This window comes from Notamacropus eugenii, chromosome 1 (genome assembly GCF_028372415.1).
Source record: "Notamacropus eugenii isolate mMacEug1 chromosome 1, mMacEug1.pri_v2, whole genome shotgun sequence".
Taxonomy (NCBI): Eukaryota; Metazoa; Chordata; class Mammalia; order Diprotodontia; family Macropodidae; genus Notamacropus; species Notamacropus eugenii.
The window spans coordinates 257064791-257078602 of record NC_092872.1 but is presented as its reverse complement, the minus strand read 5'-3'; the positions used below and the strand labels follow the sequence as shown (position 1 = coordinate 257078602).

General features: G+C 42.8%; 1 protein-coding gene across 30 annotated transcripts in view; it reads left to right on the top strand.

Moving 5' to 3' along the window:
- PEAK1 (pseudopodium enriched atypical kinase 1) overlaps positions 1-13812 on the top strand; it is a 297886-nt gene that overhangs the window by 150428 nt on the left and 133646 nt on the right. For 17 of the 30 annotated variants that reach the window (XM_072628669.1, XM_072628653.1, XM_072628667.1 and 14 more), the window contains one exon: positions 1484-1649. The exons of 2 other annotated variants lie outside the window; for them this stretch is intronic. The gene's annotated coding sequence lies outside the window, so the exon portion shown is untranslated. Of the gene's footprint in view, positions 1-1483; positions 13263-13812 lie in introns of all 30 variants that reach the window. 11 more of the 30 variants (XM_072628665.1, XM_072628670.1, XM_072628674.1 and 8 more) reach the window with 1 other exon arrangement.

Here is a 13812-nt window from a genome sequence, read left to right as displayed (position 1 = left end):
TGAAGATTTTTGGTAACAAGAACCAAGGCGGACAAAATCCTGCATACCCTTCACCCTCTTTCCTAATCTCCCCACTGCTCTGTGTGCACCCTTAATCAATGGCCTAGAGCCAGGATTAGGGAGTCCACCTCTCTTTCATCTCATGTGACTGTGTCAACCAGAGGGTTTTTAAAGTCTCTCATTTCAGCACCCTGAGCCATGCTGGTTGAGCTCAGATCCATCAGTGAAATAAGTTGATGTTATATTCATCTTGCTAAATAAGTTTTCTCCTTATAACATGCCAGCTACATGAATATTAAGGGGGTTAACTATTTCTGGGCCTCATTACCATAATAGGAAAGAAGGAAGTCTAGTGTATCCTCTGCACAGCTCTGAATCACTTGATAGGGCAATAGTGATAGTGTCTCTTTGTGAAACTTGGAGGTTTACAGAAAAGGTCTGCCTGATCCTACCCAATGCTGGAAAGGCTGAGTACAATCCAAACAGTAGACTATGTCTTTAATTGGAGATGAACCCACCTGGGGGCAAAGATGCCCATGCCCAAGGGAATGACCACTCTGTAATGAATGTGGCTAACCATGGTTCATGAACACTGGAGACTGTCTACCAGTATAGTATAAAGGGATTGGAATGTCTGCTTTTCTGGATTTTTCAGAACTGACCAAATCACAAATCCTTGAAGTATTGAAGCATGTTGTGGTCTAACTTCAGATCAGAGGTTAGCAGAAACACTTACATTTGGTAGCATCTGTTTTTGTAACTCGGGGGAAAAGCTTAGGGAAAATATTCCAAAATTGAATGTTGTGACTGTGTCTTCCTGCTTGTCTTTTTTATAACATTGAAAAGAAAATTCCCATGTTCAGTGATCTCTAAAAAGATTAATGGTGAAGCATATCTGGTGAAACTAGCTCTAGGAAGACGAGGAGAGTAAGCCTTGGACACAGACTGGAAAGTCCCGATGCTGCCCCTTTACCCTTGGCAATCCAACCTCTGAAGCATTTTGAGTTTCTGAAGTGGGAGCGAACCCTACAAGTAGAATGTCAGGCTCTTCTGAAATGAATTGCATTGATAAGTGGGTATTTCAGGAAATTGTTTTTCTCAAAGTTTGGAGTCTAATGAGTAGCTGTGTGAACACAGAAAATCACAGTTCAGGCCACAGTTTCCTTTTGTGTAAAATGAGAGCTGACCTGTATGATCTGAGAAACCTTTTAGGTGTAATAATGGTGATGATCATCCCAGCTGGCATTTATGTAGCTTTAAGGTTTACAGCCCACTTGACACGGGTTATCTCATTTAATGACATTCCATAATTCTTGGTGACCTTGGACTAGTGCCCTCTCTGCTTCTCAATAAAACAAGAGTATTGGGTCACATGATCTCTAAGGATGCTGCCCATTGTGGCTTTCTGGGAAGAAAAGTTATAATGGTTTACATGTGATAATGGCATTTGAACACGGAGTTTTTTCTTCCTTTTGTCTTCCAGAAAGCATTGTTTTCCTGATAAAGCAACACAAAGAATAAGACAATAAAAAAAGGAAATTCACCTTGAAGAAATCCAAAGCACTTTGAAGTTTTAAAGAAACCTTCCATCTTCTGCTGCTTACCCCATATTGGGCCTTGGCATGTCTCAAGGGCTTTACATGTAAATGGTAAATGAACTTCCCTGTTGTTTTCTTTACCCATCCAGAGCTTGTGAGATTATTGGAGAGGATTTTCTTTTAAATTTAAATATAGTTGCTGAAAGTATTGATAAAGCTGTTAATTTTATAACTAGTATTAAGCAAAATGACATTTTCATTTGGCTTCTTAACATCTAATTTTGTAGCTAGTAGAAGAGTTGTTCCTTCTTTCTTCAGACAGATAATACTGCCCGAAGCAACAGAAGCTTTTAAGTCGATCTGAAAACATGACATCATGCTCTGAGGGTGACGCATGAATTTTAATGCTCACTCTCACTGCATGGCTTTTCATCCTTTGGAAATAATAGACTCTCTATGCTTAGGATTCTGCACTCAGTAAGTGCCTACATACTGCTTTCTGGTTATTCTTTAGGACCTTACATCTTTCAGGCTGCTTCTCTTCTCTCTCCCCTCCTTCCCCACTCTGTGCCTCCCCTCTCCTACTACTTCTTTAATGTACTAAATAGTTGATGGGGAGAGAATGGGATAGAAATGTGGCTCTTGGTTTTTCTCATCTCCTCCCTTTGGTCTTTTTTGCTCTGGCCTTTCTTTTCCCTTCCTTGTTCTCCTCCCATTGCCCCCACATCCCTTTTGACCTTGTCCCATTAAGCTCTTTGCTCTGAGGAGAATTGGACCGATTCTGGGGAGGATGGAAAAGCAAGAGAATTCAGTTCAGCAAACATTTGTTAAACACCTACTTTATGCAAAGCACTATACTAGACAATGCAATGCAAAGAAAAACCCAAAGAAGCCCTGCCTTCAAAGGACTGACATTCTCTTAGGCTAAGGGAGCTTGTGCACTCTTTAGTAGATAGTGCAGTGGGTAGAGGCCTGAAGTCAGGAAAACCGAAGTTCAGTAGCTGTGTAACCCTGGGTAAGTCTCTTAAGCTCGATCTGCCCTGAGGCCCACACATTATTGACATGGCAGGATTTGGATAATCCTGAGGAAAGGTGAAAGGAAAGAACCAGATAAGAAATCTGTTGTAGTAACTAAAAGAGGGGCCCCAGGAGGAAGAAGGTGGGAGGATGATTAGCACTATCCCAAGGTGCAGAGGCCCAGGAAGTTGAGGTCATTCAAGAGGATCTGTAGCCTTGGAGAGAATGAAGTTTGACCAGTAGCAGGCCAAAATCCAGACTGCAAGACTTTGAAAAGTGACTAGACCAGTGAATGAGGGGAAGTGGCAAACACAGGCTATACTTTCTTGGAGTTTGGCATTGAAAGGGATAAAAGAAAGAGGGTAATAAATTGATGGGATGACAGGGTCAAAAAAGGATTTTGTTATTAAAGGGTTGTTACATTTTCAGTCTTTATTGGCTCTTTTCATGTTTCTGGGCAACAGGGAGAGAGAGGGAGAAAGAGACAGAAATTGATTGAAGGAGGGTGAGGAGAGGTGTGGAGTATGAGATGCTCCATGGGGCAGTCTGTTGGAAGATTCAGGGTAGCATTGTAAGACAGAGACACAGGTAAAGGGTCTGGCCTTGGCAAGAAGAAGGACCACCCATTCCACAAAGGAAGAGGAAGATAGTGAATAAAAATGTAGAAAAATTGTCATGTGTATAGTAAGAAGAGAAAAAAGGAGCATTAGGTGAATAGAGTCTGTTTTCTCAGTAGAAATCCAAGGTCATCTGGCCGAGAAGATTTGGAACAGCTACAGAGGAGTATTGAAAGAGAGACTCAATCTAGGATTAGGACAAGCTGACATGACCTTAGAGTGGCCCATGTGCCCAGTGAATCTCTGGTGGCATCAGGAGTATGAGTGACATAGGAGGATGGGCATGATGTCTGCCACAGTGTGAACAACAAGACCTGGGGTTCAAGGGCTCAGAGCAGTGTAGAGTTGAAAAGGTCAACTCTGAGGCCAAGACTGCAAAGAGAAGAAATTGAGGCTAGTATGGGGATGGTAGATTAGAAAAACAGGGATAAATGGAGGAATTAGAGGTTGCAGTGAGAATAAAGGACAGATTTAGGAGGAGTGAGGCAGAGGGAGAAATAGACAAGATTAAGCTCAGAGAAAAATATCTGACTTCAGTTTAACAAGCATTAATTTGCCAGGCATTATATGAGGCACTAAGAAGCCAAAAAAACTATTCCTGCCCTTGAGGAGTTTACATTCTACTAGACAGAAATACAAATCTAGAGTAGGCAAAGTAATTTTAGGGTGGGTATTAATTACTGGACTGTTGTGAAAAAGGGGAAGGGAGAAAAAGAAGGGGGAGTTCTGAACCAAATGATGAACCTAAAAGAGATGGTGTTCAGTGATGGTGGCAGCTAGGAGCAGCGTCCAGGATAGTCAGAGGGGAGCAAGAAGCTGCCCAACCCACTGGATGTGGTCACTGCAGAGGGTGACCAGCATTGCAATCTCTTTCAGATAGTCAGGATTCTATGAATCCTGTAAGTCAGGAAAGAGTGTAAGAGGGAGAGAGAGAGAGGCAGACATTAAGGTTGTTCATGGACAGTATTTACAGAGGAAAGGGGAATGAGAAAAGTGGGGAAGAAGAATGGAGAGGCAGTGGGGGAAGGGATTCTCAATCTGGGAGATGTCAAATCTGAATACCTGGGCTTAGAAGAGCAGGAGGCACAAATCCGCTAGTCCAAAGTGTTGATTATTTGAGATCTCCATCTTCCAAGATTTTCTCTCTCTAACCTGCAGGAAGCTGAGGGCTGGTGACAGGGACCTAAAATCAGAAGTGGATTCCCAAGAACTGGGCTAAACTCACACAAGGCACTGGTTCAGCTCAGTCATGATAAAAAATGTAAAATTCTTTTTTAGTGAGGATTATAAAATGGTACCAATTAACATTTAATGCAAGTCAAAATTCAGTTAATGTGATATGTGTGAATTAGTCAGGGATTTTAACGTGTTGCTTTGTCATGTATCTCCACTTGCTGTGTGCTGCTGCATTACATAAATACCTGCAGTTTATGTGTTCATGTTTTTTTAAAAAGAGCCCTTAAAAATAGACAAGAAAAAGTACCTCAGATGGAAACAATGACACTGCACGCTTACATACACACACACACACACACACACACACACACACACACACACCACATAGAAAGAAGCTTGGTGGTACATTACAACAAAAACTTGATGGAATTGAACAGCATGAGCATGATCGGAGTAAAAGTAGGATGAGATGTTGGAATGCCTCTGTCATCAGCATGTAATGTAAAGCATGCAGGCAAAGCAGGGAAAAGGGAAGAAAAAGCAGCAGCTTCTTTTTGTGATTTGCAAACAACTACAAGGCCCAGAGGAGTTGCCATGAGAGAAGCAGAGCTCTCATAGGATGGGGATGAGCGATGCCACTGTCCATACAAATCTTGGCCCTTCTTTTCAACATCAAGTTCAGTTGCAAGAGTCAAACTGGCCAGGGCAGTGGCCAGCACAGGTGAATATGCAGAAGCTAGCGGATCCTGGTGTCTCAGGAAAAGACAGAAGGAATGGAGACTTGAGGAACAAATTTATTATGAGTGATTCCTTGCAGAACTTAACATTTCTAAGAAAAATCTCATCCTGGATTTGAGTGTTTGAAGATGTCAGAAGTTATGCCCAAGAAGCACAGTGTACAAAGGAAAGAGACCACACTCAGGGAATTTGAATAGATCTTTTGAGCTACAGAAGTTGGGAAGCCAGAAACTATAGATGCTGACCCTAACATTGATCAACGCATGTCGATTCACTGAGATGTGACTATGATGGCACTCTCTCTGTCCCCACCAGCGTGTGTATGAAGATTTAAAGGAAGAGAAAAAGGTTCAGTCTATGCTACTGAAATATTTTACATGACAAACGATGGTTTTCTCACATCATTAGTGGAGGGTTATCTCTAGGTACAATATTCAGCAACTTTTTTGATTTTTAAAATTTCCTTTTTGTAACTACTCTGTTACTTTGTACTAAATGAATCATAAATGCATTTTCTTATTCTTTGCTGTTATATTTCATTAAGGAGCAGATAAAATTTATTTTTTAATTTTTTTCATTGCATATTTCTATTGAGTTGGAACCAATTACCATGTTTTACGTATAATTGTAACTGAGTAATGTGAATTTGAATAATGTAACTGCTTTATGGGATTTGTTATTCACACTAATAGGGACGTGGCTATGGTTACATCTCAAGATGTAAAGCTATAAATGTACTACATCTACACACTCAGCCTTGGTCAGGCTTGGTGTCTGTGGCTCCAGACAGGCCAGCGTCAGGTCTTTGCCTGAGGCTTGGAGGGGGCAACACTAGGCTGTTGCCTGAAATCCCCAGCAGCTTTCTGGTTTCAAGCATAGTGCTTGAAGAGGAGGGAAAACCTCACAGCAAATAGAGCCCCAGCACAGCCTAGGCACAGGAGCAAGCAGAGTATAGGAGCTAGATTTTGGTAGAGAGAACTTGGCATATACTTAGAAATAGCCTTCTGGTCATGAGAACTCTTAACTGTGTAATGCAAAGCAAGTATAAAAGAGGTTGGGACTGAGGTGGGAGTTGGGGAGTGGAATGAAGAATATGCTTGAAGTGAGATCATGTAAGTTCTCTGCGCCATCCCTGTGCTAGAGACAATGCCCAGCTGGAATTCTGTCGTGTGGGTGTTTAGGAAGGAGGCCTCCAGAGACCACTTTTTTTGGGTTATAGAATCAAGCTTCAGTGCGATTCAGAGGCAGACCCTAAAGGCCTCAGCCCAGTGCAAACCTTGTGCCCTCAGTGCTTCGAGTGGTACTTTCCTGTCCTTCCAACAAGGTTTCCCTTCCATAGGCCTTGGCCTATTTAATAGTAATTTGTATGACACAGTGAAACCCCAGGAGCCGTGCCTATGAAGGTACCTCTCGGACCCATTTCTCTCAGAACTCTCTTTGAAAGAGATCATTACAACATCAGTTTTGTTAGAAACATGGTTACTTGGGAGGCAGAACAAGGAACCTTGCTTCACCTGTGGACCTGTCTACAATACTCTTGTCAGGTGTGATCATTTGTTCCCTTAAAGACCTCATGCTTTGATTCTAAGTGCTTGTAAATGGAATGTCAGCCACACCTGGGTCACTGCTTTGAAAGGCAAGGCCTGTGCAGCATATGCTCAGCATTCTGGAGTCTTGGCTCATTTAGGTCCTATTGATTTGAATCGAGGCAGAATTTAATTTAAATAAAGAAATTATTGGCATTGACAGTAGAAGTATAAATAGAATCCTAATGATCTAAACACCTAATTAATAATATAATAATGGCATTTTTATTCTGTAATTATAGATTCATTTCATAATTAAGTCATGAATGAAAGCCCTTTTGTGCCACTATCAGCTGTGCCAAAGGGAGTAAGTAGATCAGTGAATCCCTTTTAAGAATTCAATTATATCTTGTCTGTACTGTCCTCAACTATGCAAAGCGAGAACAAGAGAAAGTCGCGTTTGTAACAAGGCCAATGCTGGTAGAAACTATAGCACAGAATGCTCAGAAATGCAGTTAAGGCCACACGTAGAAAACAGCCAAATCATTCTGTCTTCTCCAATAGTAGCCTAAGTGTTACCTGCAAAACTTGTCTGATTCTGTTATCATTTTAAATAACCTGTGCTTCCTTACAGAAAACTATAATTTTATACAGTAGTATTTTTAGCACCATATGTCTACCTCATCCTTCTGTTTAAAATTTTTCTCAATTATTATAGTAACCAGTAACAGAATCACCTAAATAATCTATAGGTAATGTAAACATCTAATTTTAATTATTAGTTCCAGCTGCCTCTTCCATCAATTTTCCCCAAAAAAACAATTATACTTTTATCAAAGAGTTTTAGCTGTCTCTGTGCCAGCATTGGAGTACTAAGAATAAAATAACCAAGAAGCAGGTAAAAGAGGAACCAGGGAACCTGAATGATCAGAATCCTAGAAACTCTGTTCCTGAAAAATTGAAATTTAGCCAAAAAGACTTACATGTTAAAGAGCCAGTGTATAGAATCCTTCACAAATTGGGGCCTTGGCCCTAAAGGGAAGGCTTCCCAGTCGAGGCTCACAGTTTCCATGGTGAACCTTTGTTCATTTTTCCCTTCGATAGGTTAGAGAAAGTAAAATATGGAGGCCAAGTTGTCTTAGGACATTGGTGCTCTTCCCTAGTTTCCGGCTTCATCCATTGGGGAAATATTTACTGAATCCCTGTTGCAGGGGAGACGCTGTGATGGACACTGTGCCTTCATTGCACACTTACTCTTAAAGGCCTAAGACCAATGAGCTGGAAGGAGCCAGGGAGGCCTGTACCCCCTTCTACAGAAGGCCCAGAAAGCTTCCTCGACTTTCCCAAAGTACCTCAGTCAGAATTCAGGCCTCCTAATGCCCCATGTAGTACCTTTTGTGTTGTCTGTAAGAAGACCATTGTTTCTCTGGGCAGGAACTTCAGGTTCTAATCTGTCTGATCATGGTACCCACGGTTGTACCATCTCACTCTGTGAATGGTCTTGGCACAGACTTAAAGCATTAAACACTTGGTTCATGGCCTTCCTTGCTGTCTCTCAGGAGTTACCTCCTCCAGGCCTGACCTTTTCTGAGTGGTGGGAAAATAGGGAGGGAAAGCTAACTGCCCTTTCTTACTTTAACCCAGGCTTCTCTCTGTGCCTAAGGATACATTTAAATTATCCTAAGTATGCAGATAGTGAAATTTATTTATAGTTTCAGCACCTCAGGGAGCTGCCCTCAAGCTGGGAGAATGTAAGGTGAGTGCCCATAAATTAGCACACATTTACCCAGTGCCACTTTCTGGAAGGAATACAGAAAGGCCACATGTAGGGGAGTCTACCACTTGAACTAGGCTTAAGGAAGTTTGGGATTGCAAGGATGGGGGTGAGGATTGCGAGTTCATGTAGTACCTTGGGATCAGCTAGTAGAGCAGCTGGTGAAAGTGTGAAAAGAATGTAATATATAAATATTGGAAAGGCCGGTGGGAGCCAGTCCAGGAAGGACACATATGGTGCTGACTTGACGAGCTTACATTTTGTCCTGTATGTGTTCGTCCTTTGTTGCCGAAGAAGACCATGCCATCAGAGAAATGTTGACATGACTTGCACTTGACTTTGTTTTGAGTGAGAGAGAACTGTACAGGTCACCACTTCTCCTCCAGAGCCATCTGAATCCAATGACTAGATATTCATCAGGATAACTGGAGGTGACCTAGGATGAGGCACTTGGGATTAAGTGACTTGCCCAAGGTCACACAGCTAGTGAGTGTCAAATGTCTGAGGTTAGATTTGAACTCAGGTCTTCCTGACTCCTGCACTGGTGCTCTATCCACTGCACCACCTAGCTGCCCTTGCATTTTGTCCTAAAAGTATTTGGAAGGGACTGAAGATTTTTAAGTGGGACAGGGGTGATGTTATCAAATCTGTACCATAGAAATAACAGGCTAACTAATGTCTTTGTGAAGGGAAGAGACAGGAAGTGAGGGAGACTGGTTAGGAGGCAATTTTGGTGGTCTAACAAGAAGCAATGGGAGCTTAAACAAGGGGAGAGGCTGTGTTAAGTGGAGACCAGAGAAGGAGTGGAGGAGACAGTATGAAGGAGCAGCCCACGAACCTCAGCTCACAGGCAAGACTCCGTCCCCTCCCTGGTGTCTCTCTGCTGGCTGCCCTCCATGCCTCCTCATTTATTCCCCACCCCTTTGTCTCTTAGAAACCTTGATTTCCTTGCAGGTTCAGGACATGAATTCACTGCAAAACCTTTCCTGATTCCCTGTCCCTCTCTGCTGCTTGGGGGGAGGAGGGGATTGGAGGGCATCCCACTCCCCTCCACAGTCATCTTGGGTCTGTTTGCTTTATACCTTGAGATGTGCAGCTAGACTAAAGTCCCCTGAAGGTAGAGACTGTTTCCCTTTGTATTCCCAGTGCCTCACATACAGGAAGAACTTAGTAAATGCTTGGTGATTTCTTGATTTAATCAATCCAACCTGACAACTGATGGGTGTAGGTAATAAGGGAAAGAAAAAGTGTTTAGGAACCTAGGGATGGGAAGGATGGTGGTGCCATTAATAGAGATTAGGTAAATTTGGAGAAGGGATGGACCTGAAGATAAATGAGTGGGTTTGGGCATATTGAATTTGAATTGCTTGTGGAACATCTGATGGATAAATTTGGATAGAGCTGACAGTTAAACACATGGGAACTGACCAGTTCATCAAGAGAAAGAGTATCACATAGAGAGAGAAGAGGGTTTTTAGAGGTGCCCATTGAGAGGCGGCTGACAAAAGTGGTTGATCAGCAAAGGAGACTGAGAAGACATAGTCAGATGGGTTGGAGAAAGTCTAGAGAAGGCAGTGGAGTATTGGGGTGGGGGGTGGTAAATGATGACAAAAGCTGTAAACAGATCAGGTAGAATGAGGACTGATGAAGCCCTTTAGATTTAGCAATTGAAAGAGAATTGAGAGCCTTGAAGAAAGAGGTTTGTTGAATAGAAGTTTGTAGGAAATGAGGAGGGAGCTGCTAGATGAGGAAAGATTAAAGGTGAGAGAAAGATGGAAGCTCAAGGAGACAGATGAGGAGGAATGAGATTAAAAAAACAGCAAAACCCCAAGGACTAGACTTGGCCTGAACTCATCATCAGAGACTGGAGCAAAGGAGGTGAGAATTGGAGATTAGGAGGAAGGGATTTGAGGCATGAACTAGGGAAAACACTCTGCTAAGGGGATGGACAAAAAGAGATTGTGTGGCCAGCTTGAGATAGTGTCAAGGCACAAAATATTCTTAAATGTTTATTGCTGAGTAGACAAAACCTAAAACTTTGTGGGACTGACCAACAGAACAGGTGTTTCACTTTGCCCTCTGACCTGTGCCTCCAGGCTTTGGTGTAGCTCAGCTGGCAGTAGGGTGCTGCTTACAGAAGGGCTGCATTCACAGGACTCTTTACTCCTCCCTTCACCCCTTCCCCACCACCCGCAGCTCCAGAATCCTAAACTCTGCTGCTCATTATGTTGCTGTCAAGCCAGGAAACACAAGGCAGAAGGGAAACCAGGGGTTTGAGGTCCAGTCTGAGGCCCCGCAAAGGCAAGTGACCACGACATGTATACACAGATTGTCGCCATTACTGGTGCTGGAGAACAGAAGGGGAGAGGTTCAGGAAGGCCCCAAGAGTCTCCAACATCACCCTCAGTTCCTTTTCTAGCCTCCTGAGTGGACAGCCCTTGGTGATCAGAGCTGTCAGCTTGGCTGCTGCACTGCCTTCTTCTTCACCATCACCTCAGCTCTTCCTGGTTTTCCTCTCCCCAGACTCCATCCCTGACGTTCATGATTCCTGTGCCTTCTGTCTCATCAGCATTCTTTCTCCTTCATGTCCAGTCCTGCTTTTCCTCACACGAAATCTTATCCTTCAAGAGCTGGAAATAGAATGGTGATGATGGGCCTCAAGTGGATTGCAAAACTTAGTGCAGTCTGTGAACATTTGCAGGCATCATTATTGTTGTCTTGTAGCAGCACAGAAGAGAACAGGCTCACTCAATAGCTAAGTTTCAGGGTTGACAAGTATAAGGTTGTATTTTCAGAAAAAGAGTCCAAACTTGATCGATAGGCGATGACCAGACTCTTAGAGCCTGGGATTCCAGGGTCACTGGCCTGGCTCTGAATGTCATCCCCTCTACTCGGTGGCCACCTGGCCTGAGGAACGCTCTTCTCTGGGACTCTGTCAGCTCATTTGCAAAATTAGAGAGTGGACCAGAAGAACATCAGTGACTTTCTCCTAGGTCTAAATCTATGATAACAAAATTCTGTGAAAACTGGGGCAACTGAATGTGATGAGGGGCCTCCAAAACCATTGGAGGTTGTGAGCCTCCTAACACTGACAAGTCAAGACTGTTGGAGTGGAGCCCTGAAGGCCTGTCAGAGCCGCAAGGGAGGGACTGCAAAGGAAGCATGAGATTATATCAGGACTTAGTCTTCCCTCTCTGTTTTACCCTTGTTGCCAAAAGTTCCAAATTTTAGTTTAAGTTTCTATTGTGTTTTTTGAAGAAAGATATTAAATTATCACTGTAGGAATTTTAAAAAATCTTTTTATGAAACACTTTTTTTGGGGAAATAATTTCTTTGGACTAAAACATTTACTGTGAGATATGATTTTTCTTTTCCTTTACAATTAAATGATACTTGTAATAGAAATTTCCCCTGGTAGAACAGTGGACTCATAAGTAGAGGGAGCCATGTGGGAGCCGTGGACTCTCCATATGTGCAAAGCTAAACAGATAATCTAAGCATGTAAGAAAATAATGTAAAGAAAAAGCACAGGATTGGAAGCAAAAAGATTTGGGTTCTAATTCTGACTCTGCTCCTTAACATACCTTGGGACCAAGGCAAGATGCTGATCCCTTCTGGTCCTGGGTCTGTAAGATAACAATAACTATCATTATCAGTATCAGTACAGCCAACATTTACATAGCGCCTACTATGTGCACGGCACTGTACTAAGTGCTTTACAATTATTACCATATTTGATCCTCATGGTCACCTGACAAGGTAGGTGCTGTTATCATTTCCATTTGCCAGATGAGGAAACTGAGGCAAGCAGATGTTAAGTAACTTGCCCAGAGTCAGGCTAGTAAGTGTCTGAGGCTGCATTTGAACTCTGCACTATGGTGCCACTGAGCTACTAGATAACGGATAGAACTGATTTAGAGACATCCCAAAAGCCCCTACCTAACAGCTATGAATCCTGGGATCCCCCAAAGTCAGCAGTGACCCACAGGAAAATTGAGATTTTAGCATACGTACCTTCCTGGGATGACCCCAGAAGAGGTTTATTCTGAACTTGGGAAATCCTAGAGGCAACTTGACTGTGAAATGAACCCGGTCATAGAACCCAGAACATCAAAGCTCAGAAAAGTTTGTACTACAGAGAGCATGTTTTGAACAGGAGGATCCCTTGAGGGGGTGGAAACATTTCTTTTTCTTTTTAACTTAGTAAAACCAATAAAAGTGAAGAGTCCCAATTCTAAATGAATGGTGATCTGCTAAAATAATCAAAGGTCACATGTTATCTGGAAGGAAGAATGGGGTAAAAGCCAAGACCTCCAGGCTTCTGTTAGGAAGAAGAAAAGTGGCCCACCTTTTCATAAGCTGGACAAGGTTTCTGCTGGAGAAGGATTAGTTTCTGATCCTCTCACTTCCTTAAATTCTGAAATGGTAGCCCCCAGACAGGAGGATAAATGTAACCCAGGAGAGAAACGAGTATTTTCTGTTCAATCTTGAGCATTGAACCCAAAGAAAGCTGAAGATTCTAGCATATGGAAATAAGAAATTCCTATCAAAGACCAGTTGGGAGAAAGAAAGGAAAAGGCTTTAATTCCTGTGGAGCTCATTCCTCTTGGAAACAGGCCCAGCTTTTGTATCCTTTTGTGCACCTGGCTCACACAGAGGAAGGAACACATAAAACATGCTGGTGCTATTGTAGAATCTGGTGATGCCGTCAGAAAGATGGCATAAGTTAATTGTCATTAACTTATAAAGCAGGGTCTTGTAGAAGGACAGCCTGCACAGGCGCTGAGGCAGACAAGAAAGAGGAAGAGTGCCTTACCCCTTTCTCCTCATGCTTTTTCTTTTCCTCTGGGGAGAGCTGTTCAGTGCCCCTCCCAAGGTAAGCCTGCTTCTAGTCCACTTGAGAGCCCAACAAAATGCTTTGAGAAGAGTTAGGATGGGAGTCATGATGGGAGGGACCTTATAGGTCAGCTAGGCTGGTGTTCCTGTGTTACTGATGAAGAAACTGAGGTGCAGGTCAGGAGACCCAGGTTCAAGTTCTGGCTCCAAAACCTATGGACTGAATGTCTGGACTAGTAACTTGTGCTGTCTGAGCCTCTGTTTCCTTATCTCGAAAATGAGGATGATAAAGCTGCACTTTGTACTCCCATTGTGTGTGTGTGTGTGTGTAGTTATGAACACATCTTTTTCGTCTTTGTGTATCCTTCAGTGCTGTGCACATAGTAGGTGCTCAGTAAATGTCTGTGGTGTCACAATGACTCATTGAACTTTAGAACCAGAAGGGGTCCCAGGGGAGTTCAGCCAGTCTTCTCGTTTTGCAGAAGTAGAGACCAAGACTGAGAGTCCATTACTCACCTGAATTCGAACAGAGGGTGGGGTTAGTAGGGATGCCTCAGTTGGAAACCTTGTGAATCTCAGAATTCTAGGTT